The sequence below is a fragment of the Leucoraja erinacea genome, chromosome 14, assembly GCF_028641065.1.
Source record: "Leucoraja erinacea ecotype New England chromosome 14, Leri_hhj_1, whole genome shotgun sequence".
Classification (NCBI taxonomy): Eukaryota; Metazoa; Chordata; class Chondrichthyes; order Rajiformes; family Rajidae; genus Leucoraja; species Leucoraja erinaceus.
The window spans coordinates 25,796,598-25,824,520 of record NC_073390.1 but is presented as its reverse complement, the minus strand read 5'-3'; the positions used below and the strand labels follow the sequence as shown (position 1 = coordinate 25,824,520).

Here is a 27,923-nt window from a genome sequence, read left to right as displayed (position 1 = left end):
TTCACAAATCTCAAATAACTTTGAAAATAACTGAGATGTTCTCGCCTGTGACGTCACAATGGCTCAGCTCCGCGCGGCCTGCTGCGCTATGTTCCACGCGCTGTTAGTGACGTCATCCCCAACCACTCTCCCCCTCCTTCCCGCTTCTTCCCCCCCCTCTTCCCCCCCTTCCCTCCTACCCCCTCCTCTCCCCCCCCTTCCCCCCCTTCCCCCTATCCCCTCCTCTTCCCCCCCTCTCTTCCGCCCTCTTTCCTCCCCCCCATCTTCCCCCCCCCCCTCAACCCCCCCCCCCCCCCCCCCCCCCCCCCCCCTTCCCCCCCCCCCCCCCTCTCCCCCCCCCCCCCTATCCCCCCCCTCTTCTCTCCCCCCCCTCTTTCTTCCCCCCCCCACCTCTTCACCCCCCCCCCCCAGGGAGGGAAGAGGAGTTATGGAGGGAGGGAGGGAGGGAGGGCGTGGCTGAGGGTAGGGGAAAGGAGAGAGAGTGAGAGGTGAGGGAGGGATTAGGGGAGGAGTAGAGGGGAAAGAAGAGGGAGGATGTCGGGGAGGGGGAGGGAGTGCTGGGGATGAGGGGAAATGAACCGCGCCTGTGCAGCTGGGGGCTATGGGTGAGTGGTGGAATATTGCGTTGGGGGAACAGGTTGCGTTGGGGGACCAAGCCTCCTGTGTGACAGGGACCCAATGGGTTCCACTTAGTCTAGTTGAACAATAAAATAAATAAATGACTCCAGCTCCAGTTTTCAGGATCCAGTTTCCAGATATTATAGCATTAGCTTGGATAGGTCAAGGTACGCTCCCAAATTCGGAGATAACACTATTCAGAAAAGAATTGGGTGGGGGATTGCATATCGTGAAATCTTTCACATGTCATTTGGTTACATTTCCAATGAGTCTTGGAGTAACAGGCCCAAGCCCTTCAGTCTACCGTGTTCATACTAATCACCCATCTATACTGATCCCATTTGCCAGCACTTTGGCTGTAGTCAACTATGCCTTGCCGATTGAAGTATATACAATTTAAAAGTTGTGAGAGTACATGCCTTCACCCAGTTCTCAGGCAGTGCATTCCAGATTCCCACCACTCACTAGATGAACATGTTATTTCTTGGATTTTTCTGAAACATCTTACCCCTTAGATAAATCTTTGTTCTCTAGTTGTAAACTATGTCACTCATAATTGTGTAAAGCTCCTTCAAGTTCTCCGCTCAGCTACCTCCACCTCAAGGAAAACAAATCCAGCCCATCCCGTCTCTCCTCATAACAAGAGTCACGGAGGCCTAGATTCTACAACACCAGCATATGCCCTTCCATCCAACTCTCCTCTGTCCACCAAGTTATCTACCCGAGCTAGGTTTGGCCATTTGCCTGCATCTGGTCAATATCCAAGCATGCATTTTGCTTTTGCCTCTTCAGCATTACTTCTCAAGAGTCAAGAGAGTTTATTACTCATATGTCCTGAATGGAACAATGAAATCCTTGCTTGCAGCAGCACAACAGATATGTAAACATTGCAGGTCACAAAATTGCTGGAGAAACTCAGCGGGTGCAGCAGCATATATGGAGCGAAGGAAATAGGCGACGTTTCGGGCCGAAGCACATCTTCAGACTGATGGGAGGTGGGGGGGGGGAGAAGGAAGGAAAAGGGGAGGAGGAGGAGCCCGAGGGCGGGTGGATGGGAGGGTGGGAGGAGACAGCTAGAGGGTTAAGGAAGGGGAGGAGACAGCAAGGGCTAGCAAAATTGGGCGTACAGTTGGAGGGCAGGGGGGAATCACAGAGGGTGTGCAGTTAGAGAGGAGGTTGTGGAACTGTCTCCGGAGAGAGGAGGAGAACGTCTTCAAAGTAGGCATACCTTGAGGAGATATCGCAGTGGAGTAGACAAAGTGTTCAAGAAGGAACTGCAGATGCTGGAAGATCGAAGGTACACAAAATTGCTGGAGAAACTCAGCGGGTGCAGCAGCATCTATGGTTCAAGAAGGAACTGCAGATGCTGGTATTTCAAGAAGGAACTGCAGATGTTGGAACTGCAGATGCTGGAAACATTGCAGTCTGTACACACCATAATAAACAACAAAATGTTCAGCATATTTAAAAAAACAATAACAGTGCAAGGACAAAAACAATGTCCCCCAAGTCTATGCGGTTCAGAGCATGGTTGGAGGTTGTAGTGTTTAATAGCCTGATGGTTAATGGGAAGAAACTGCTCCTCAACTGGAATGTTAGTTTTCAAGCTCCAATGCATTCTTCCCGATGGCAGTGGTGAAACAAGAGCGTGACCAGGGCAGTGTGGATCCCTTCTTGAGTCAGTGTAGATCCTTTTAATAGTTTAGTTTAATTTATTCATGGTACATGTACCAAGGTACAGTGAAAGACTTTTGTTGCATGCTATCCAGGCAAAGAAAAGACTATCCTTCTTATCCATGTGTTCCAGGGATAAGTGTAGGGCCAGGGACCTGGTGTGGCGGTAGGCAAACTGGGTGTGCATATCTCTGAAGATCTGTCCTGGACCCAGCACATTGATGCAATCATAAAGAAAACTCATCAACACCTCTACTTCCAGAAAATAGGCACAAATAGCTGGAGTAACTCAGCAGGACAGGCAGCATTTCCGGAGAGAAGGAATGGGTGACGTTTTGGGTCAAGTCCTTCTTCACCCGTTCCTTCTCTCCAGAGATGCTGCCTGTCCTGCTGAGTTACTCCAGCTTTTTGTGTCTATCTTCGGTTTAAACCAGCATCTGCAGTTCCTTCTTACACACCTATTTCCTGAAATGAAAGCAGGGAATGTTCAGCAGGTCAGGTATCAACTAGGCAGAGGGAATCAGAGATAACATTTCAGCCTTTTGGTGAGAAATTATGGGGTGCCAGGATCATATTAGGTTTTGGGTAGAAGTCACCTCATGCATCTGATGGACTTGATGTAAAGCCTCTGTGTATACGGATGTATAAGGAGCACATGTCATAGTTTGTTGGAGTTTTATATATTTTCCACAGAATTCTTTGGATACGTTCAGAACTTCAAGTTCACTCACCTCTAGCTCTGTTGAGAGTGTAAACATTGTGAAATAGTTCTGATCTGCTGGTGTTTTCTTTTAAAAATGCCTCTTGAAGAAATGACTTTTGGTAACTGATGTTCAAGCCGTGCTTGCGCAAGATGTTCTGCTGCCTGAAGGGAGCTGATTGATGAAGCTGGCAGAGGCCCAAAGTCTGGGCTCTGTGCAGTGGTTCATCTGGAATTCCCCCGTGAAGAAATGGAAAGAATGTCACAATGTTAATCATAACAGTGTTTAAAATATTATACATTTTGTGGATATATCCTGGCAGCTGTGTGGCAGGCTACCCACTCACATCACTACCAGCACCTCATGCTCAAAGACAGCCATTTTAAGTTAATACACAGTCATAGAGTTATACAAAATGGATTCAGGCCCTTTGGCCCAACTTGTCTATGTTGACCTAAGCTATTTGCCTGCATTTTGATCAAACTTTCCAATCTCTGTTCCTGTCCGCATGTCTTTTAAACCTTGTAATTGTGCTCCTCTTTTCCACTTCCTCTAGCAAATCATTCCATGCATCCCTCACCTCTGTGCAAAATATTTATTCCTCAGATCCCTTTTAGATCTTTCCTCTATCACCTTAAACCAATGCCCACTAATTTTAAACTCCTCTCGGCAAACTACTGTGACCATATACCTTATCTACGATCCACATGATCTCATAAACCTCTCAAGGCTCACCCCTCAGCCTCCTTCCCGCTAGGGAAAACAATCCTAATCTAACCAGTCTCTCCTTGTACATAAAACATAGAACACCACAGTACAAGGACAGGCCTTGGACCCACAATGTCCATGCTGAACATGATGCCAAGTTAAATTAATCACGTCTGCCTGCCTGTGATGTATATCTCTTGTGACAGCACCCTCTACCTTGGATGTCGCTCTGATGTTGTTAACTGGCTGACATGCCAGGAGAGGGCAATTCCCAGCGTTATTGGTAACAGCTGGGTTCAATTAGCTGATATTGGTTGGCCACTTGAAGCTTGTCAACCTATGAGAGAGATTGAGAGAGATTTGCTGAGTTCCCTTCTTGAAGGTTTCAGGGAGACTAAACCATTGGGACAAACACAAGACCAGCAGCACTACTGTATTGTCCAAACTGGACTGCCGGGAACGAAGCCCTAGACAGGCAGCGCCTCTACCTGAGGCTAAGATTGAATGGCTGGGACAAGAACTTCTTCCTGCCCACGGATGATGAGGGACTTCGCCTACACATGCAGGCAAAAGAATGGCCGTAAGGATAATCCGGAGACCACCAGTGTCTTCTCTTCAAAATCAAAGCTGAGCAGCCAGGAAGAAACCTGTACCATCAGCACCTCAGACGGACATGCCTGCAGTCCATCCTTTCACCTTTTATTATTTTTATGTGGCTGCGGGCGTCCAGCCGAGAGCGCCGCTGGATTTAGAACGCCGCGGAGCCCGGGATCCGAGATCGCCAGAGTCGGAACTCCGACCAGCGCGGCCTGAGGACTACGGGTGTGTGGTCTCCGGGGAGGAAGCAGCCACTCCAGACATTCCAAGCCGCTGAGGAGTGTTCACCCAATGCCGGAGTTCCAGCTTCCCGGCAAGAGGGCCTGTAACATCGGACTGGCTGCGGAGGCCACAAATAGGCCCCGACCTCGGGTGATCACAGAGGAAGAGGACTAAACTTTCTGGTGCCTTTCCCCACAGTGGAACATTTTGATTCTGTTGTGGGGAGGACGTTTGTGTTGAATTCTATAATGTGTTGTGTCTTTTTTTCTTTTTTTAAGTTTTCTATGGATGTACCGAAACTTAATTATTTATTTTACGTAAAGCACTTTGGTTTCAACGCGAGTTGATTTAAACATGCTATATAAATAAAACTTACTTACTACTTACCTCCTCTCGAGGTAAGGATGAACTGCAGAAAGAAGCCTGAGATCACCACGCCTCCACCTTTGAAGACCAGGTCTAAGCTGCTGGGAGAAGTCCCAGATCGCCAGCATTATCGCACATACGCTCTGATGGCGAGGGACAGCTCCCCCCATGCAGTCCTGGACTTTCTTACAACTGTAAATAGAATAAATTGTGTGAGTTCACCGTATTGCAAGTGTCGATGTTAACACTGCCGTACCCGGTGTCATTCCGCGATGCCACATTGGTGGAGGATGTGGTCAAGGCCACACTGGCTATTCGCAAGATGGAAGAATAAATTCAAATGGAGGAGTTTTATTGATGTTTGATTTGGGCTCCTTTTTTGGATGTGCCACTCGATAGTAGTCCCATCTTGTAGCCGGAGTATCATTCAGAAGGACTTCTATTGTAAAGGACTACTGGACATTAAATCACCTTGAGACTGAGTGATGCCGCAGTCTCTGCTGCTGAGCAAGCGTACTGCTATGGGTGTGTTCACTGTAGAACACCGCATCTTCAGAGGTCCCCCAGTATTTTTTCTTGATTTTAGAGAAATTTAACTAATTAACTGGACAATTGCTTGTTTGTAAACTCAATCTGGTCGTGGCAAAATCCTCGTGAATCTTTTGTGCACCCCTCTCTCCTGCAGTTCTGTAATTGACTTGAAACTGCTGCGCAGACACATTTAAATGTTTGTCCCCCTGGGTGGAGGCCAGTCCCTCTGATGTCCATCATTCTATAGTTTAGTCGGCACAGGTCACCGGCTTCACAATAATTCTGCAGAGTAGCTCATGATACTGGGTCCAGTTCATGTTTATCTTCATTCCGTTAAGAGAGAGAATTTCCCTCCAGCTCCTTGCTCAAAAGACATGTGTGTTTAAAGCATGGTGTTTTTTTACTTCCATTACTACACAAGAAGTGCGTGTTCCCTCACGAATAACAGATTCCTGATAAAGTGATCGATACAAACTTGCGTCAGGGTTCCCAACACTTACAGAGAAGCTGTCCCATAATCTTCACTGGTGCTGGAAGTTGTTGTGAAACTCTGTTGTCCGCAGTGGATCTGCAGATGGGTAGGGGTAGTGTTCAGTGACAGGAAACTTCACGTTCTAAAGGATGAGGAAGAAAATCTTGCCCTGTTCCTAACTTCAACTGCAGCCCAATACAAAACAGAGTGGGTGGGTGGGAAGGAAGCAAGTGAGACTCTATGACGCTTTGAGACGTTGGCGTACACCCTCGGAGAAGAGATTCTAGCTGAGGCAGGGCAGAAATTTGACAGGCACTGTGGGCTGACTCAGGGTGAAGGAGTCATGTGAGCTCATTGCAAATTGGCCATTGGGCACCTTCATTCCTTGGTCACAGAGGAAGTGCTAGGATTAAAATCTCCTGTGATTCCTGCAGGGACAAAGGTTCATATAGAGACCCTGGGCAACCTGAGTGCCACTTCTCATCCCAATGCTTCCAGCATCACATTTTCAGGGTGAATGCCCAAAGACAAGAAGATGGAGTTTTTCCCAATACACTGGCTCTCAGGGGAAAGGAAGCAAATAGCCATCACTGCCCTGAAGAATCCAGGAGCTAGGAAGGCAGAATGACTGGAATTCTGATTGCACAAGACCTTGGATTTCCTCTCTCAGTTGGCGTTTGAAAATCTCTCTTCTTGTCCCTGGTTGGGCAGGCCACATTGGCGATCCCTATAAAAGCAACATGCCAGGGAGATTTTAGATGCATAATAAATTTGACACTTAAGTGGGTTGTATCATATATAGTGAAGATGGATATCAAAAATCGCAGCAGGATCTTCATCAGTTGGACAAGTGGCCTGTGGAATGGTTAATGTAGTTTAATGCAGATAAGTGCAAGATGCTGCATTTTCAAAAGTTAAACCAGGGCATGACCTTCACAGCGACCTGGGGGACGTTGAAGAGCAGAGGGATCTAGGAGTGCAGGCACATAGATCCTTGAAAGTGGCATCACATGCAGATAGGGTGGTCAGGAATGCTTTCAATACATTGGCATTTATTAGGCAGGGTATTTGGTATAGATGCTGGGATAGGCACAAAACGTTGGAGTAATTCAGCGGGACAGACAGCATCTCTGGAGAAAAAGAATGTGATGTTTCGGGTTGAGACTCTTCTTCAGAAGAAGGATATTGACCCGAAACATCACCTATTCCTTTTCTCCAGAGATGTTGTCTGACCCGCTGAATTACTCCAGATTTTTGTGTGTATCTTCAGTTTAAACCAACATCTGCAGTTCCTTCCGATACTTAGAAGTTGGGATGTTATGTTACAGTTGTGCAAGATGTTGGTGAGGCCATATTTGGAGTATTGTGTTCTATTCTGGTCACCATGCTGTAGGAAAGATGTTATTATGCGGGAAAGAGTGCAGAATACTCCTCATGCCTAATCATATCCGAAGAAGGGTCCCGAACTGAACCTATCCCTGTTCCCCAAGGCTTCTGCCTGACCTGCTGAGTTACTCCAGCACTTTGTGTCTTTTTTTGTAAATCAGCAGCTGCAGTTCATTGTTTCTACGCTTTGTTGTGGTGTCAGACTTGTGCAGATGGTGAGAAGTCATGCCGCAAGGAAACTTCACCTCGCTATTGGAGAAACGACTGTTCCTACCTCCTCACGCAACAAAGGGTTTCTCTATCCCACCTCCACTGCAGGCGCGATACTTAAAGGAACAGCACTCAAACATCATCCTCACTGGGACTCGAAAGCTCCAGTAACTTTACATAATTCATCTTCATCATCTTCACCATGGATGTCCAGTCACTCTACACCTCCATCCCCCACCAGGAGGGTCTTAAAGCCCTCAGTTTCTTCCTCGACCGCAGACCCAACCAATCCCCGTCTACCAATACTCTCCTCCGCCTAGCGGAGCTGGTCCTTACCCTCAACAACTTTTCCTTTGACCCATTTCCTCCAAATCCAAGGCATAGCTATGGGCACGCGCATGGGCCCAGCTATGCCTGCCTCTTTGTATGGTACGTCAAACAATCCTTGTTCGAGGCCCTATACCAGAACTCTACCTCCGATACATTGACGACAGCATTGGTGCCACCTCCTGCACCCATGCACAACTCACTGACTTCATCCATTTCACCACTAACTTCCATCCGGCACTCAAATTCACCTGGACCATTGCCGATATTTCCCTACTGTTTCTTGACCTCACTATCTCCATCGCAGGTAACAGACTATTGACCGACATCTACTACAAACCCACTGACTCCCATGGCTCTCTGGACTACACTTCTTCCCATCCGGTTTCCTGTAAGGACTCTATCCCCTACTCCCAATTCCTCCGTCTACGCCGCATCTGCACCCAGGGTGAGGTGTTCCAAACCAGGGCATCGGAGATGTCCTCATTCTTTAGGGAACGGGGATTCCCCTCTTCGACTATAGATGAGGCTTTCACCAGGATCTCTTCTGTATCCTGTAGCTCCGCTCTCACTCCCCTTCCCCCCCACTCGTAACAAGGACAGAGTCCCCCTTGTCCCCACCTTGCACCCTACCAGCCGTCACATACAACAGATAATCCTCCAACAATTTTGCCATGTCCAATGGGATCCCACCACTGGCCACATCTTCCCATCTCCTCCCCTTTCGGTTTTCCGCAGAGACCGCTCCCTCCATAACTCCCTGGTCAATTTGTCCCTTCCCACCCAAACCACCCCCTCCCCTGGTACTTTCCCTTGCAACCGCAGGAAATGTTACACTTGTCGCTTTACCTTCCCCCTCGACTCCATCCAAGGACCCAAGCAGTCTTTCGAGGTGAGGCAGAGGTTCACCTGCACCTCCTCCAACCTCATTTATTGCATTCGCTGCTCTAGGTGTCAACTGCTCTACATCGGTGAGACCAAGCGCAGGCTTGGCGATCGCTTCACCCAACACCTCCGCACAGTTTGCATTAACCAAGCTGATCTCCCAGTAGCTCAACACTTCAACTCCCCCTCCCATTCCGTTTCCGACCTTTCTATCCTGGGCCTCCTCCATGGCCAGAGTGAGTCCTGCCGCAAATTGGAGGAGCAGTACCTCATATTTCGCTTGGGAAGTTTACACCCCAGCGGTATGAACATTGACTTCTCCAATTTCAGGTAGTCCCTGCTTTCTCCCTCCTTCCCTTCCCCTTCCCAGCTTTCCCACAGCCCACTGTCTCTGCCTCTTCCTTTCTTCCCCCTGCCCCCCCCCCCAACCACCCCCACATCAGTCTGAAGAAGGGTCTCCACCCGAAACGTCACATATTCCTTCGCTCCATAGATGCTGCCTCACCCACTGATTTTCTCCAGCATTTTTGTCTACCTTCGATTTTTCCAGCATCTGCAGTACTCTCTTAAACGTAACTTTACATAACCTCACACGTACATAAAGGTCAGGGTCATTCTCTGCTCCCTGACCTCGGGGCCATTCCGGCTGCTGCTGATCTCTGCTGCATCTCACAGCCTGCTGTTCACTGTTGCATTAAGAAGGTCCCCCAACCTCCATACTCAAAGGTGGAAGACTCATCGCTGATTTTTCAGCCCACAGAAGCAGGAAGAGTGGACACAGACATTTCCTATGTCACAGGCTACCTATTCCCACCCTCCACAGCCACCCCAAAGTGCAGGCAGTCAGAGACTGCATTCCTGCCTTAAAAAGACCCCATGTAACCTCCAGCCTGGAGGGCCTGGCTCTATCCAGATTGTGTCATTAATCACATGTCACATTAAAGGGTCCAATGTTTCCAGATTGTTATATGGCCCTGGCCTTTGGAATCTTTTGATGTCGTATTTGAACCATTCCTGTGGAATTCACACACAGTCTCTCCACCAATATTCTACGGTTGTTAAATTCACTTTGATCTCTTTCACTTCCTGATCTGATGGTGCTGGATCATCTCCGTGCACAGTTTGCAATGTGCACTGCACCTCCCCCTGGCTTCACCCGCAGCTCAGTAACTTCCAAAGAGCACGGGACCTGGAGTTGAGCACAAAGCTGTCGACTGAACACTGGGTTTGTGTGGCTTGAATAAAGTGAACCTAATGAAGTGGTGGCATTTCTGGGAGTAATTTTCCCTTCCATCTCAGACAGGGGGTTATGCAGCAGTTTTGCTGATGGCTGCTGTGTTTTACTCCTGCTACACTCTTCATATGTGGAGACATTACAATGCAGATGTCCAAACTGCACATTATTGTCCATTTACTGTCCAGAGCTTTTTTTTGACATACCGTTAGGATCAGAAGTGGAACGTTTAAAACAAAATGTTTTAATACATTGGGTGCCTGGAATGCAGTGCCAAATGTGGTAGCAAATATGATAGTGGTGTTTAAAAGGCTTTTAGGTAGGTTAATAGATATATGCAGGGAATGGAAGGATAAAGTTCACATGGAGGTGGAGGAGATTAGTTTAAATAGATAATTATAGTTCGGTGAGCCTCATGTCAGCAGTAGGGAAACTATTGTAGAGTAATTGTCGACATAGAATTTATTCCCATTTGGAAGAGAATGGGATAATTAGAGATAGCCAGCACAGCTATGTATGGCAGGTCATGTCTTACTAACGATTGAAGAGGTGTTGAAGGAGAAGGAAGAAAGTAGGGCAGTGGATGTTGTACACATGGATTTTAGTCCCTCATGGTAGACTAACCCTGAAGATTAGGATGTCGGCATTCATGGTGACTTGGTCACATGGATTCAGAACTGGCTTATTCACAGGTTGTGGTGGAAGGGGGATATTCTGGCTGGAGGTCTGGGACCTGTGGATTTCTGCAGGGATCTGTGCTGGGATTGTGTTTGGGATCATATATAAATGTGTTGGACATAAATGTGGATGGCTTAGTGATTAAGTTTGCTTAAAGCACCAAAATTGGAGGAATTACAGACAGTGAGGAAGGCTGTCAGAAGATAAAGCAAGATATAGGTCAGCTGCAGAAATGGGTGGAGAAATGGCAGATGGAGTTTAATCTGAGTAAGTGTGAGGAGTTTGAGAGTTTGAATGTAAGGAGAGAGTATACAGTTAACGGCAAGACCCTTAACAGCATTGATGTGCAGAGGGATCTTGGAGCCCAAATTCATAGCTCACTGAAGGTGACAGTACAAGTAGATCGGGTGGTAAAGAAGGTGTATGGTATGCTTGCCTTCATTGCTAGCGGCATTCAATATAGCAAGAAGTCATGATGCAGCTCTATAAGAATTAGACTGCATTGCCAAGAGTGGTGGAGGCAGATATGATATGGTGTTTAAAGGGATTTTAGATAGGCGCATGGAAGTGCAAGGAATAGCGGCATATGGATCATGTACAGGCAGGTGCGATCAGTTTAACGGCATTATGTTCAGCCCTTTCCTACGCAGTTATTTTCTATGTTTTAACTTGAAATCATGCTGGGCATAGACATTGTGAGTGGAAGGGCCCAATTCTGTGCTGTACTGTTGTAAGATTTATTAGTATTTATCAGTTTTAAATATATCGTGCTTCAAAGAAGAATAATTAAGTGATTCATTTACATAATATAATTGATGGTGATAATTCCTGGATAATTTCCGAGTCATAAAATCATTGAGCATGGAAACAAGGTATTTGGCCCAACCTGTCCATGCCAACCAGGTTTTATAGCTGAGCTAGTCCTATTTGCTTGCATTTGGCCCATATCCCTCTAAAGCTTTCTTATCTACAAACCTGTCCAAATGTCTTTAACTGTAGCTGTTGTACCCACTCCACCAGGATGTTAAAGTCACAGAGCACAAAAAGAGCCATTCGGCCTAACTAGTCCATGCCGACCAAAATGTCATATCCCAATTACTCCATGTTCCTCTAAACCTTTCCTACCCAAGTATTCACCTAAATATCTTTTCAATGTTATTATTGTACCTGCCTCAACTACTTCCTCTGGCAACTCATTCCACATACCCACCACCCTCTGTGTGAAGACATTACCCCTTTGTTATCATTTACATCTTTTCCCCTTCATCTTTTGACCTTGAGCATGTTAACACCATGCTGAATGGCAGCTACACAGCTCACCCTGACGCCACCAGACAAGTCTTCCACCCACTAAGTGGGTGTTGTCATCGAAGGTGAAGATGGTTATCACAAGTTGCAGCAAGATCTTGATCAGTTGTACGAGTGGGCTAAGGAATGGAGTTTAATGCAAATTAGTGCAAGGTGTTGCATTTTTGGAAATCAAACCAGGGCAGGACCTACACAGCGAATGGCAGGGCCCTGGAGGTATTGTAGAGCAGAGGTGAAAGTGGGGCCACAGATGGATAGGATGGTCAAGGGGGGGTTTTGGTACATTGGTCTTCATCAATAAGGGTATTGAGTACAGAAGTTGGAATGTTATGTTACAGTTGTACAGATATTGGTGAGGCTACATTTGGAGTATTGAGTTCAGTTTTGGTTACAAGCTATAGGGAGGATGTTGCCAGGTCTTGAGGCGCTGAGGTATAGGGGGAGATTGGGTAGCCTAGGGCGATATTCCTTGGAGCACAAGAGGATGAGGAGTGATTTTATAGAGGCGTATAAGATTACCCATCATCATCCTGTGTTGCAAGAGGAATAGATAGGGTAGATGCACAAAGTCTTACCCAGACTAGAGGAATCAAGGACCAGAGGAATCAAGGACTAGCGGGATTAAGTTGAAAGGGGGACATTTTATTTGGAATCTGAGGGGCAACTTTTTCACACAGAGGATAGTAGGTATATGAAACAACCTGCCATAGGAGATAGTTGAGGCAGATCCCATAACAACATCTAAAAGAGATTTGGACAAATACATATATAGGAAAGGTTTAGAAGGATACAGGCCAAATAAAATAGTTTATTGTCACATGTACCTAGATATAGTGAAATGCTTTATTTTGCATACAACCCGGTAAAATCACATGGCAGAACTCACCTGGGCATAGATGTAGACTAGTGCAGATGGGGTCGGCATGAGCCGGTTGTGCCATGGGGCTAGTTTCACTGCTGTATGACTGTGACTCTAATAACGGCTTTATTAGGAGAAAATCTCTTCTGGCTTAAAAAAAAATCCTGAAGAAAGGCCCTGATCTGTACATTCCCTCTACAGATGTTCTCTGACTCATTGAGTTCCACCACCACTTTGGTTTTAATCAAGATTCCAGCATTTACAGTTTCTTGTGTATTCCTTTTGACTAATTTGACTGGGGATTTCAAAGAGTAACAAAATGTATTGATGAAGATCATGTAAGTTATGCAATTTACATGGAAATCAAAGAAATCTCTGACTAAGTCCCACATTGGAGAGTGGCCCAGGAAAAGTAGCAAATTGCATCCATATTCGACTGTGTAATAGGAGGCAGATTTTTTTTTCTGATTGGAAGCCTGTGATGTTGGCATACCACAGGATTCATCCTTGGAACCCTCATTATTTGTTATATACATTAACAATTAGGGGGGAATGATTAGGAAGATGGGAGATAACATGAAAATCAGTGGTGTTCTTAATAGTGAGGAGGATAGTTCTTGGCTACAGGTTCATGGAGTTATACAGCACAGAGACAGGCCCTTCAGCCCATAGAGTCCATGCCCACCATTAAACACCCACTTACACTAATTTCATTTTACTCTCCCCATATTCCCATCAACTCCCCCAGATTCTAACACAAGGGTGATTAAGTGATTAACAACGGCAATTATCAAAAGAAATGGTGTAGCGGGTCAGGCGACATAGAACATAAAACATAAAACATAGAACAGTGCAGCATGGGAGTGGGCCCTTTGGCCCCAATGTTAGTGAGCGAACATGATGCCAAGCCAAACTGATCTCATGCTGCCTAGATTAGAGGATTTCAGCTACAGGCACATGGAGAGATAATAAGTGATAGGAGCAGAATTAGGCTATTTGGCCCATCAAGTCTACTCCGCCAATAAATCATAGCTGATCTATCTCTTCCTCCTAAACCCATTCTCCTGATTTCTCCCCATAACTTCTGACATCTGTACTAATCAAGAATCTATCTATCTCTGCCTTAAGTATATCCACTGACTTTGCCTCCACAAACTTCTGTTACAACGAATTCCACAGATTCACCACCTTCTGACTAAAGAAATTCCACCTCATCTCCTCCCTAAAAGAACATCCTTTAATTCTGAAGCTAGGAACTCTAGGCCTAGATTCTCCCACAGAGGTTGAATAGTCTTGGATTGTTTTCTCTGGAACATCAGACGTTGAGGGGAGACTTCTTCTTCTTGTGTATGGCGTGCACAGCCTAAAGTTGTAGGACAACTTGTTCTGTTTGATCTTACTTGATTGTGCACGCCACATTGATTGCATTCGTCGAAACAGGGTGGACCACGTGAAGGTTGCAATCTCCCACCCCAGGGGAGACTTGATAGAAGTGTATAATATTATGAGAGGCATAGGTAGAATTTAGAGACAGCATGAAAACAGGCTTTTCAGACCACCTCACTGAGTCCATGCCCACCATTGATCACCTGTTCACACTAGTTATCCCAATACACACTAAGCACAATTAACAGCCAATTAACCTACTAACCTGCACGTGTTTGGGATGTGCGAGGAAACCAGAGCACCCAGAGGAAACATATGCGGTTAAGGGGAAAACGTGCAAACGTGCAAACTCCACCTGTGGTCAGCATCTCTAGCGCTGTGAGGCAACAGCTCTACTGCTGTGCCAATGTGTCAGAACCTTTTTCCCAGGGTGTAAATGTCCAACACTAGAGGGTAAAGCTATTAGGTCAGACAGGGAATGTTTAATGGAGTTTCTCCAGCACTTTTGTCTACCTTCGATTTTCCAGCATCTGCAGTTCCTTCTTGAACAGAATGTTTAATGGAGATGTGTGGGGCAAGTTTTTTGCACAGAGGGTGGTGGGGACCTGAAACACATAGCCAGAGGTGGTGGTGGAGGCAGATATGATGTGGCGTTTAAGAGGCTTTTAGATAGAGGTTTTAAGATAAGGTGACAAAGAGGGCACAGGGGATACATGCCCTCATTTGCTTGGGCAAAGAATATAAAAGCAAGGAGCTTGATAAGACACTGGTTAGGCTACAGCTGATCACCACACTAGGACAGATGTGATTGCACTGGAGGGGATGTGGAAGAGTTTACCAGGATTTTGCATGGATTGAAACCTTTCAGTTATGAGGAGAGACAGGACGGGCTGGATTTGTTTTCCTTGGAGTGGAGGCCAAATGGGGAAATCTGATAGAAGCATGTAACATTATGAGGATACAGATAGAGAAGACGGTGACAGGTTTAAGGCAAGGGCAAGAAGCTTAGAGGAGATCTAAGGAAGAACTGTATCTTTCAGGGGGTGGTTAAAATCTAGAAGGCACTGCCTGTATGCATGATTGAGGCAGCATTTCAGAAGCATCATGACAAGCATTTAGTTTGCCATGGTATGGAAGGCTACAACCATGTGTTGGTAAATGGGATTAATATAGATTGGTACCTGAAGTTTGGCAAGGACATGATAGACCAAAGGGACTGATTCTTTGCTGAATGACTCTATAACTGCTCACTCATCCTCAAAGGTTGCAAGCCGTTTTATATTGAGTTCCGTCGCACAGTTTTTTTTCCTAATCCAGTCATATTTGTGCTTGTGGGGTAAATTATACTGTAAGTTTAGCTCAGGAAAGCAGCAAGGTTACGAGCACCTACGCTGGAGACTGGACTCTGCTGGGCAACTCGCCTCACCAGCAGGAAACGTGACAATGAAGCTGTGCAGGTGTTTACATGAGATACCCAGCCATGTGCATCCCCTGTCATTGCATCATTAAAATGCCAGCCCATGTACTTGGAAAGATAATAAAATAAAATTATTTTGCCCCTGCACCCCCCCCCCCCCCCCCCCCCCCCCCCCCCCCCCACCTCCACGCCCCACGCCCCTTGGTAATACACACGTGTCTTTGTTTGTGTGACTAAGAGATTCGGACAAGTAGCAACTTTTCCATTAAAGCAAGATAATTGGAGCGCTGGAACGTTCTGGCCTTTGATACACAGCTCGCCAGTGCTGAGTCTGTACCCGGCTCATTGACAAGATAAACAATGCAACATTCACTTCGTGTGCCGAAAAGCGAAGCAGCAAAAATGTGCAGACTATTGCTGTCAGTGAAAGGAATTGCAGATTATTAAACTGGACTGATTCCGGAGAAGGGGGCACAGGCAAACTGTAGACAGAGCTGTGCTGACAACCACTGTAAGCTCGTCATTTCTTAAGAACCTGGAAAGCCTGCCCCCTCATCTTACAGCACATCCCCCCCTCCACCCCCATCCCCAGGGGTCTTCTGGTAATGGAAGTCTTCCACCAGCAAGTATAGGGGACCCTTGGTACACTCAATACACACAGTCATACCTGTGGGTAACTCTTCTTGATACAAATGAGGATGGAGGGGTAATGAGGATGGAGGGGTAGGAAATCTATGAGTAAACCCCAGAAATATGTTCACCCCTCCCAAGGAAACTTAGGTGGTTTATAAAGGGAAGCTCCATCTCTGGTGGATGAAGCAATGCTGAGATCCATCAGTAACCTGAGTCCATTTTCCTTCACTTCTCCCTGCCTATCCTTCCTTTGAGATTCTACCTTTCTAACAGTCCTTCCATTTGCTGGCCTTTTATTCTGGCTTTCCCCCCTCCTGCCGCTCTAAACCCTCAAGTTAAAGCCGCCTACATAGCATGAGTGAATCTCCCTACGTCTATTAGTCCCCCTCCAGTTCAAGTGCAACCCCTCCATCTTGCACTGGTCACCTCTGCCCCAGAAGAGATCCCAAAGGTCCAAAAATCCAAATCCCCACCAGCTACATGTTCATCTGTCCTTTCCTCCAATTCCTACCGACACTAGCATGTGGCACTGGGAGTAGTGCGGAGATTATTACCCTCCAGGTCCCATGAATGTCTGATCACAGAGGGGTGCTGATGAAGAACAGAAAAACAATACATGACCTTTATTTGATTGGACAAGCAGGAGAGAACTTGAACTCTAAACCTTTGAAAATACAAAACATGCTGATTCTGAAAATCGGAAATAAATACCAGAAAATGCTGCAAGCACTCAGCAGGTCAAGCCACACTGTGGGAAGAGGAACAGAGTACAGGTTTCAAGCCTGAGACCCTAGGATCAGGTTTGACTAAGCCTTTGCTCAGCCCTCTTCGTCTCTCCTCCCTGACATGTAGTGTTTCATAGCGCTTGAAGCAGCTTGGGACACTTTTTCTTTGACAATGTCACACTGTAAATCCTCTTTTAGTTTGAAATCTTTTACATTTACAATCTGCCAACAGAGAGTATGTTAGTTTAGTTTAGGAAGCAGACTCTTCGGTCCACTGAGCCGACCAGCGATCACCCGTACACTAGTTCTATCCTACAAGCTAGGAACAAGTTACTGAGGCCAATTAACTTACAAACCTGCGCGTCTTTGGAATGTGGAAAGAAACTGGAGGAAACCCACGTGGTCACAGGGAGAACGTGCAAACTCCGTAAAGACAGCACCGGTAGTCAGGATCAAACCCAGGTCTCTGCCACTGTAAGGCACCAACTCTACCGCCGATGGAAGATAACATCACAAGATAACATCTTATTTGGTGTAAATGTATAATTATTGCAGATGAGTGGAATATTTACCAAACACCTACTCTGACAATAACAATAGCTTGTGTCTTTGGTTGAGATACCTATCCTTGATCAACTTCATTTGGCTCCTTTTGAGCACAGAATCAGACGAAGTCCTTATTTACAACAAGTTCAGCTACTTTCTGAATGATGCTGCCTCTGTTGAGGATCGATTCAGGAATGCAAACCCTGGCATTTTTTCTTCCTCCCTAAAGCTAGTTTCCAGGAGGTGAGGGGGGCCGGGGGAGCCTTGGTTCCCTAGCTATAGCAGCGGGATGTTAAGCTTCCATTCCTCACTGGTTTCTTTACATTTTTTCCTTCTAGTTCCCAAAGCATTTGACAAACAACCAACAATTCCTGGAAGTCCAGCGGCATGACTCATGCATGACTTTGTCCCGACCACACAGATAGGCAGAAAGAAGCAAAGCCTTGACATGTCAAACAAAACAAGCCTGTTCACTGTGAGCTGCAGGATGTCACACACAAGTTCTCTACCTCTTCCACTTGAACCATTTGGCTCAAGAGTCAAGAGTCACAAGTGTTTTATTGTCATATGTCCCAAAACGGAACAAAGAAATTCTTACTTGCAGCAGCACAACAGATATGTAAGCATAGTCCTCTGTAAAACCCCTTATAAACAACAAAATATATTTTTTAATATCTATATATATATATATATATAAAACAAGCAATAACAGTACCAAGGCATATGTATATCTGGGTGTATGTATTTCAGAGCTTATAGGGAAGAAGCTGCCTATCTTCTTTCCAATTGCAGTGAAATAAGAGGGTGGCCAGGGGGGGTGGGGGTCTCTAATTTTTGCTGGCTGCCTTTTTGAATCAGCAACTCTTGTAGATCCCTTTGATGGTTGCGAGGTCAGTGCCCGTGAAGGACTGGGCAGTGTTCACCACTTCTTGCTATCTTCGTACCTGGACGTTTGACTTACTGAACCAGGCCACAATTCAACCAGTCGATATGCTATCCATTGTACACCTGCAGAAGTTCAAGAGAATATTCGTTAACATGCCAAATCTCCTTAATATTCCCAGGAAGTAGAGGCGTTGATAAGATTTCTTTATGATCGCATCAAGGTGCTGGGCCCAGGACAGATCTTCTGAGATATGCATGCCTAGAAGTTTGAAGTTTTTGACTCTCTGTCACCTCCTGTTGATGAAGGCAGGTTTGTGGATCCACATCTTTCCTCCTTATGTCTGCTTCATTGTTCACTTATCAAGGTGGCCCTTTTACCTAAGCACCACTTTCCTGTACAAATCGCACATCTATTGATTCCCTTAACATCCAGAAATCTGTAGATTTCTGTCTTGAACATGTTTCTGAGCTCCCTTCATCACCTAGGACTTACCACCTCTGGCTGAAAAATAAAAACAAAAAATGCTGAAAATACTCAGGTCAGGCCACTTCTGTGGGACAAGAAACAAAGTCAACTTTTCAGGTCAGAGACCATTTGTCAAAACTGCCGAAAACGTTTGCTGACGAAAGCGTTTTGATTGTTGTAGTGAGCGTTTGTTAAAAATTTATCTAGGAAAAGAAGGGCACAGGAAACCACAAAACCACAGAGGTTGAGCATGACGAGAATGACAGAAACCCCATCGGAGAGCAACGTGGAGCTACTTCAGGCAAGACATTCCTGGAAGAGGCATAACAGTGAAGTCACCAAGAAAATGAAAATCAAAAAGACTGTAGATGCTTGAAATAAATCAGAACATGCTGAAAATACTCAGCAGTTTAGGCTAGATTGTGGGAAGAGAAACAACGTTAATGTTCAGGTTGATAAGCTGGTCACAATGGGATGAAGAAATTGCTTCTCTTCCTGAACGGCCGACTCACTATTCTGAGACTCAGACTCTTGGTTCACAGATAGCAGCACAGTGGCACAGCTGGTAGAGCCATTGCCTCACAGCTCCAGTCACTCAAGTTCAATCCTGACCTCAGGTGCTTTCTAAGTGTAGTTTGCACACATTCTCCCTGTGACTGCATAGGTGTTCTTCCACATCCCAAAGGTGTGCAAGTTGTTAATTAAGCAGAGTATATTGCCACTGGTGTGTAGGTGAGTGGTAGAATCCATGGCTGAAAGACCTGTTTCCATGTCTGACCTCGTGAACCTTGGTTCCAGACTCCCCAGACAGGGAAGGCATCATCCCTCTATCCACTCCATAAAGCCCTGCAGGAGCTGGTCACAACAACGTGCACAGAAAAGGCTTCAGTTTTCCACTCCTACCACATGTTGGACCATGGCAGCCTCTCAACTGTTGGTCCTCAGTGAAGGCATCGGGTACTTCCATGGGCAAAGAAACTTTACAGCATTTAAAATGATGAGAGGCATAGAAAGGGTAGACCAGAGTCTTTCTCCCAAGTTGGAAAAGCCAAATTCCAGAGGGCATAGATTTACGGTGAGAGGAGATGTGTGAGGTGAGTTTTTTACGCAGTGATAGGTGCCTGGAATGCACTGCCAAAGGTGGTGGTGGAAGCAGAAACAATGGTGGCATTGAAGATACATTTAGACAGATACATGAAGAGACAGGAAATGGAGACATATGGATCCATTGTTAGAGTGAGGCCCAGTGCAAATTGGAGGAACAACACCTCATATTTCACTTGAGCAGTTTATACCCCAGCAAGTATGAATATTCTCTAACTTCAAGTAACCCTTGCTTTCGCTCTCTCTCCATCCCACCCCCTTCCTAGTTCTCCGACCAGTCTGATTGTCCTCGATTACATGCTTTGCTTTGTTATTACCTTCTCTTAGCTAATAATGATCTATTCTAGAATGCTCTATACATTTTCCTTGATCACCATCTCCTTTGTCTTGTTTTCACACTTTACCCTTCCTTATCTCTTTATCTCCCTCTCCACTGACCCAGTCTGAAGAAGGGTCTCGACCGAAATGTCACCCATTCCTTCTATCTAGAGATGCTGCCTGTCCTGCTGAGTTATTCCAGCATTTTATGTCTATCTTCCGTTTAAACCAGCATCTGCAGTTCCTACCTACACATGGATCATGTACAGGCAGACAGGGCTAGGTTAATTTGTCACAAACGTTGTGGAATAAAAGGCCTGTTCCTGCTATGCTGTTGTGTGCTCCACGCTCTGTCTCTTCCAGATTTGTCGACTGCAAAGTCCCTCCTTTGTCTTATTCCCTCCACACTTCCCCACGTGTCAATGCCATGAATAGGTGATGAAATCTTTATTTGCCATAACTCTGTTTATGGTAGAACAAGAATATCCTCTGCATTATTGACCAATAGTTTCCAGAGATCCTCTCTCCTGACCATAACAAAGGTCTCCCTGAGATCAACAAAGCCTCAGTAAAAGAGGATATATAGTTCTGAACATTTCTTTTAAAGCTGTTAGACAATAGAGATCCAAACAAATGATGCCTCTGCCTTTATTTAATCCACATAGGCCATTAAACAGGCATTTCTCAATGTGATAAGGCAGTATAATACTGTCACAAGTGATAACATTCCCCTGTTATTAACACAAACATGTTAATTGATCTTTTGTTTGAACAGGTGGAAAATCGATGTGTCTGCACATGCTTGCAGGAAAATTCATTGCCATCACATCAGCTGGGAAAGGCCACTCAAAGACAAGGTGAGTGGTATGTCAGTGGTGTAGCACCAGGATCCTGCCTCCAGAGACTTGATGGCCATAGCGTGCTCAGCCCACAAAAGCTCTCCAGCTGGGCAGGAAGGAACTGCAGATGCTGGTTAACACCGAAGATAGGCACAAAAATCTGGGTCTCCTACGCTCGGACACTGACATGGGAGATTCATAATCACATTTTCTAATTGAAAACAATTCGCTTCTCTGTCCAAAATTTGAGTTTTATCATTTTATGAGATGGAGCTAACAATGGAGGAATAGCCAAAACAAGGAATTGCAGACGGTGGTTTCGAAGGTGGATTACCCAAGGGGGTAATAGTCCTTCTGATCATATTTGGCCATTAATGCTTCACCAGAATCAGTCTCAAAGCCTGTTATGTATAGCGGGATGTACCCAGTTTCGACTGTGCACCACCTTCCCAGGTGACCCTCAGCATCTTCACTGAGCATCCACTGGGTTTGGTCGGCTACCCACAGGCTGATTCTTGGAACCAGTCTGGTCCACTCTCCTGGGCCTCCTCCATGGCCAGAGCGAGCACCACCGCAAATTGGAGGAACAGCACCTCATATTCCGCTTGGGGAGTCTGCATCCTGGCGGCATGAACATTGAATTCTCCCAATTTTGTTAGCCCTTGCTGTCTCCTCCCCTTCTTATCTCTCCCTCAGCCCTCGGGCTCCTCCTCCTCCTCCTCCTCCTTTTTCCTTTCTTCTCCCCACCCCCCATCAGTCTGAAGAGGGCTTTTGGCCCGAAACGTCTGAAGAAGGGTTGCCTATTTCCATAGATGCTGCTGCACCCGCTGAGTTTCTCCAGCATTTTTATGCACCTTCGATTTTCCAGCATCTGCAGTTCCTTCTTAACCACTATACATGATGTTCTGGTGAAACCTTTAGTTAAGTTTGGAGGTGAGCTGCAAGGTATTTATAGCCAGTGTTTTATTTTGCCTCTGTCAGAAACTGATATCAGGTGATGATGTTTTTATCTTCTGAGCTGTAGTTATGTATGCACAGCGCACAGCTTGTTGGAGGAAATTCCTCTCTGGTTACATCATCAGTTCTTCCGGGGTTGTACAACAACACCTGACAATCACCTTGACTTTAAAACGCAGGCTGGGTCATTCGAAGATGCGTTTTTGAACTAATTCTGATGTTAGTTTGGAACAATGCATTGAGTATGCTGGTTTGCTGCTTTGACAGCCAAACTGGGAACTTACTGACAATAGTATGTACTTAAATATTTATCCATGCTTTACATCTCCAGCAGAGAGCAGGGAATGGATAGGAGTATGTCTTGAGTCCTGGGAGAGTTTTCTATTACTACATATTTTTGTGTTTCAGTTACCATGGATAGCCTTTGGCATTCATGGACTGTAAATCAACGGAATAATGTTTTTTTCCAAAGTAACAACAGAATGGAATGTGGCCATTCTTGTATGATCTAAATTACACATGTCGTTATGACTCAAATACTGGTTATAAATGGGTGTGTCAGAAGGAAAATTTCAGTAATGCTTTCTTTGTTTGTCTTTTAAGAGGGATAGCTGGCATGGAGGGTGTTTGAAAGTGCACCAACGTCTTTACGTTCCTAGAAGTTCAATGAGATTCGGGATGTCGTGGATTACTTGAATAAACATCTACAGATGCATTGTTAAAACGTATCCTGACTGCTTGCATCATGGACTAGTATGCAGGAACACGAGAGGCTCTAGAAGGTGTTGGAATCAGCCCAGTCCATCACGGCCACAGCCCTCCCCACCATCGAAAACCTCTGCACAAGATACTGCCCCATGAAGGCAGAATCTATCATCATGTATCCACACCATCTGGGCCATGATCTCTTCCCCCCAGTACTATCAGGCAGGAGGCACAGAGTCCTGAAGTTCCACACCATCGTGTTCAGGAACAACGACATTCTTGAACCAATCTACACAACCCTAATCCGACCTCAGCAATGGAACACTAAAGACCACCTCTTACAATTCCCATAGTTTCCTAATTGTGCTTTCCACTAATGTATAAGTCTAGGTGCTTGTGATGTTGCTGCCAATAAGATTTTCAATGTACCTCACTGTATCTGTGCAATTAACAATAAACTCGACTGGACTGTTGTATTATGGTAATATGGGTGGGAGATTTCAACTTCCCTAATATAATACTGCGTCCCCATCGTACAAAGGGTTTGGACAGGATGGAATTTGTAAATTTGTGCCCAAAAAAGCTTCCTTCCTCAATATATAAAGCCCAGTTCTAAAAAGAGCACATCATTGGAGCTTCTTTTTGGGAATGAGGTAGGGCAAGTGTCTGCAGCGTCAATCGGAGAACACTTTAGAACATTATTTTTTCAAAGTTATCAGGAAAGAGAACTGGCCCGCAAGTTAAAGTCCTACATTTTGGACAAGGCTAATTTTGCAGGCATTAGGCAGCAACTTGCAGAGGTCAATTGGATACGTCTGTTTGCAGGTTCGGGGGTGGCTGCAGGTGGGAAGGAGTATGTAAACAGGGAACAGTGTGTCTGGAGTGGGAGGGATATTTCACTTGGATAGCTTCCAACCCATTGGTATGAACATTGAATTCTCCAATGTTATTAAAAAAAACACCCACCGTATTTCCCCCCTCTCTTCCATGTGCCCCACTCTGGTGCACTCCCACTACCCACAATCTACCCCCCTTTCCCTGTCCCCGTTCCTTTCCACCTATATCCCTTCCTCTGGATTCACATTTCATTTTTTGTCTTCTCTCCTTATCTCCCTTTTGTCTCTTGTTGGTCTTTAGCCTTTGTCCACCATCTGTTAATCAACCCCCCACCCCCGCCTCACTTGTATCCACCTATCACTGCTGGGCTTTGACCCTCACCCACCCCTTTTCCAGCTTTTTCCCTCTTGTCAATCTTTCCGAAGAAGGGTCCCGACCCGAAATGTCACCTATCGATGTTCTCCAGAGGTGCTGCCTGACCCACTGACTTACACCAGCAATTTTTATGGGGTTTTTTTTAAACCAGAATCTGCTGTTCCTTGTGTCTACACAATACACAGAGTGTCTATGGGTGGAAGGAGTTTACATACTACACACCATGCCTGAAGGTGAAACAGTGTGTGGGACAATTGTATATAGTGTCCGCAGGTGGAAGGGAGAGTGTAGACACTGCACAGTGTGTCAGGGAAGGGAATTTAGTAAACTCGGCACAGATTATCTTTAATGAGAATGGGTGTAAATGCAGCTCAACAGATCGGGGGGGGGGGGGGGAGGGGGAGAGGGAGAGGGGAGGGGGGAGGGGGAGAGGGAGAGGGAGTGTGTAAATGCTGAACAGTGTCAGGGGTGGGAGGAAGTGTGCAAAGATTGCACATGCTGTCTGACAGTGGGAGAGAGAGTGTAACCACAGCACAGTGTCTGCAGGCAGGGTGGAGCTTATACACCCCGCACAGTCTATCTGGGGTGTGACGGAGTGTGTAAACATGGCACAGTGTATCTGGAGAAGACACAAGTGTGTACAGACTGCACAGAGTCTGAAGAAGAGTCTCGACCCGAAACATCACCCATTCTTTCACTCCAGAGATGCTGCCTGTCCCACTGAGTTACTCCAGCATGTTATGTCTATCTTCAGTGGGTCTGGGGTTTGGTTGTGTGTGTAACCATTACACAATGTCTGGGGTGGGAGGGAATGTGTAAACCTTACACCGTGCCCCTTGGGTTGGGATGGTCAGTGGAAATACTGCATGCTGTGCCTGGGTGTTAACTGAGTCTGTAAACCCTGCACAGAGTCTCTGGCGTGGAAGAGGGAGTATAAACTCTGCATGTTGTGTGTGTGGGTGGGAAAGAGTTTGTAAACTCAATGGGTCTGTGGAGGAAATGTATAAGCACAGCCTTCTGTATCTGAGGCTGGGAGTGTGTGTAAAAACTGCAGTGTGTCTGGGAATGGCAAGGAGAATGCAAACTCTACATAGTGTGGCTGGACTGGGAGGGAGTGTGTGTCATGAACCCAAACATCAACTATGCGTGTTCTCCGGAGATGTTGCTGCGTGACCCGCTGAGTTACTCCAGCATTTTGCATCTTTTTTTTGTAAACCAGCAAATGCAGTTCCTTGCATCCTTGTATCAACACTTTGTCTGGGGTGGGAGACAGTATGTAAACACTGCACCGTGCATTGGGGGTGGGAGGGAGTGTGTAAACACTGCAACGTGTGTCTGGGTGTGAGAGGAAATGTATAAATTGCACAATTGATCTGGAGATGGGAGAGTGTGTAAATACTGCACAGTGGGTCTGGAGATGGGAGAGTGTGTAAATACTGCACAGTGGGTCTGGAGATGGGAGAGTGTGTAAATACTGCACAGTGGGTCTGGAGGTGGGAGAGTGTGTAAATACTGCACAGTGGGTCTGGAGGTGGGAGAGTGTGTAAACACTGCACAGTGGGTCTGCCATTGTACAGCTCCTGCTGCTGTTTCACACATGCAGCCGGGCTTGAGCGGCATTGTGCCTGAGGAGCAGGTGGTGATGTGCACATGTGTGCTTATCCAGTAGGCCGGGATTGTCCGCGGGAACTGGTCGCCCTCTCACTTCACCCTGTTGAATGCTTTCCCAACTCAGCAAACAGCAGCTGCCTTCAGAGGAGACTGCCTTCTGCTTGATCCTCTTCCCCAGCTCATGCCAGACCCTTTGAATTAATTGGGAACCTCAGCTATTCTCTCTTCCCCTTTTCCCCACCCGCTGCCACTGCCTCTTCACAAATGTGTTTCACACAAGATTCCAGCATCTGCAGTTCCATCTATTTACACATCTAAATCATTTAGTTACCTATAAAGTGCTTTAGTTATATGAAGATTGTGATGGGCACCATACAAGTGCAAGTCGTACTTTATTTTTGCTACAATCCCAATCTCTGACCACTACTGCAAAGCCTCGGCAGAGAGCCCCTGCGTTAGGGAGTTTTCTGCAACGTGCCTGAAAGAAGGAGCTCCCCAAAGGCCAAGGTTCCCGAAGCATTTCCTGCCACAAATGACATGGGTGGTTCCCGCCAGGATGTGTATAGTTAAAGTTAATGCATGATGGGCACATACAACCTTCTCTGGCTGTGAGTCTGGGCAATAACTTGCACCGTGCCCGTGTGTCGTGCTCCCTGTCACCCCACCGAACACCGTGCCCCCTCTACATATTTAAGGGAAAGATTCCTTGGGTTTCTGCCTCTCCTAACAGTCCACGTCGGGGGTTTCCGTACCTCGAACACATCAATGCTTTGACCATGAATGAAACATGTAACGAGAATCTGAGAGCAGATTGACTGTTCAAGACTTTCTTCGTGTTTTGATGCTATGGAAGCAGGCAGCTGACTGGAGTTACTCCAGGGTGGGCGGGCTTTATACACGAGACAAATACACAAAATACTGGAAAAGTTTGTAATGTTTTTTTCTTTGATTTGCCGATTCTGCAGTTTTTGTTACATTTTCATTTTAACATGGGACATTGGGAGTTAGGGAGCCAGGAACACTGCATCTGTCAGCAAGGTGTTGCTAGACTCTGAGTGAAGGTATAGAAGGTAGTAGCTGAGGGCAGGCTGAACCCGTGTCGTACCAAATGTACAGATCTACAGACAAAATGTCTGAACTCTCCACTTCCCCATCCCGCATGCTCAACATCATGACATTTTCACTAAACACCAGCCTTTCAATTTAACTCAATTTGCACGACATACAAACAGAATGCAGCTTAAGTTATTCAAGCATGGAAGCGTAACTAGATAAATGATTAAACTACAAATACATTTTAAGTACTCTGGTTTGTTTGTTCCCCGAGTTGGTGAAATGTATAGTTGTTCTATGCAGATTCTGAATTTGGTAGCACTTTACACATCCTCTAATGGATCATTGGCAAAGTCCACCGTTGTAGAAGAACTGTGTTCAGCTGAAATGAGCAACATACCTGCCCGCAGTGCCACTGAAATCCTTGCAGTCCCGTGGGGTGCAGAGGTGGTGCTACGTTCTGCAAAGCATATGCTGCTGTTGTTTGTGCACCTGGAATAGAGCTGGGGGTGAGTGTTCATTGCCATCTGCTCCTTCTGTTATCTGGTGGAAAATGAAAATCATTAACAAGTCAGTTAATCACAGTAACTGAGCTGTGCAAATAAATGTTGTAGGCCAGGAAGAGGTCTGTGACAGCACCACCTGGCCCATGCTGATGTCTCTAGTCCACAAGAACCCACCCCCCCCCACCCCAAACTCTCAGCCCCAGCTCCCACTTTCAGGTTATCTCCTTTTGACCGTTCTCCTTTCCACTCAGTTATGCTTTAACCCCTTCCATATGGAACAGTGGAGCCACTGCCTCGTAGTGACAGTGACACAAGTTAAATCAAAGCCAAGGCTAATGTCTGTGTGGAGTTTCCTTGCTCTCCTTGTGACCACGTGACAACGGCCTGACGGCGTACGCATCGCCTTAATGGGCGTATGCAGCGTCTCGACGCCGGACGCAGCGTCTTGACACCGTACGTCACGCGCGAACTTCCCGCGGACTTCGCTCGAACCTCACGTCACTCACTCGACCTCCGTGCGGCCCCGCTTCTGGTTTGGTCGCGCTCGCCGCATGCAGATCGCATGCTCGTGGGACAGGCCCTTTAGCTCCTCCATCCCAAAAACATGCGGGTTGGTAGGTTAATTGCCCTCAGTGTGTAGATGAATGTGGTATCTTAGAAGAGTTGATGAGAATGTGGGGAAAATAAAATATGAGGTCAATGTAGGACACGTGTATGAGGGTGGTGGATGCTTAGTGTGGGCGTAGTGCACTGAAGGGGCCAGTTATATGCTGTAACACTCTAT

The 27,923-nt window shown here is 46.1% G+C and overlaps 1 long non-coding RNA gene across 1 annotated transcript in view; it reads left to right on the top strand.

Annotated features, from left to right (window-relative positions):
• LOC129703446 (uncharacterized) overlaps positions 1-23,230 on the top strand; it is a 43,375-nt gene extending 20,145 nt beyond the window's left edge. The window contains exons 3-4 of the long non-coding RNA XR_008724559.1: positions 21,032-21,113; positions 22,656-23,230. This is a non-coding gene — a long non-coding RNA (uncharacterized LOC129703446). The remainder of the gene's footprint in view (positions 1-21,031; positions 21,114-22,655) is intronic.
• The last annotated feature ends 4,693 nt before the right edge of the window (positions 23,231-27,923 follow it).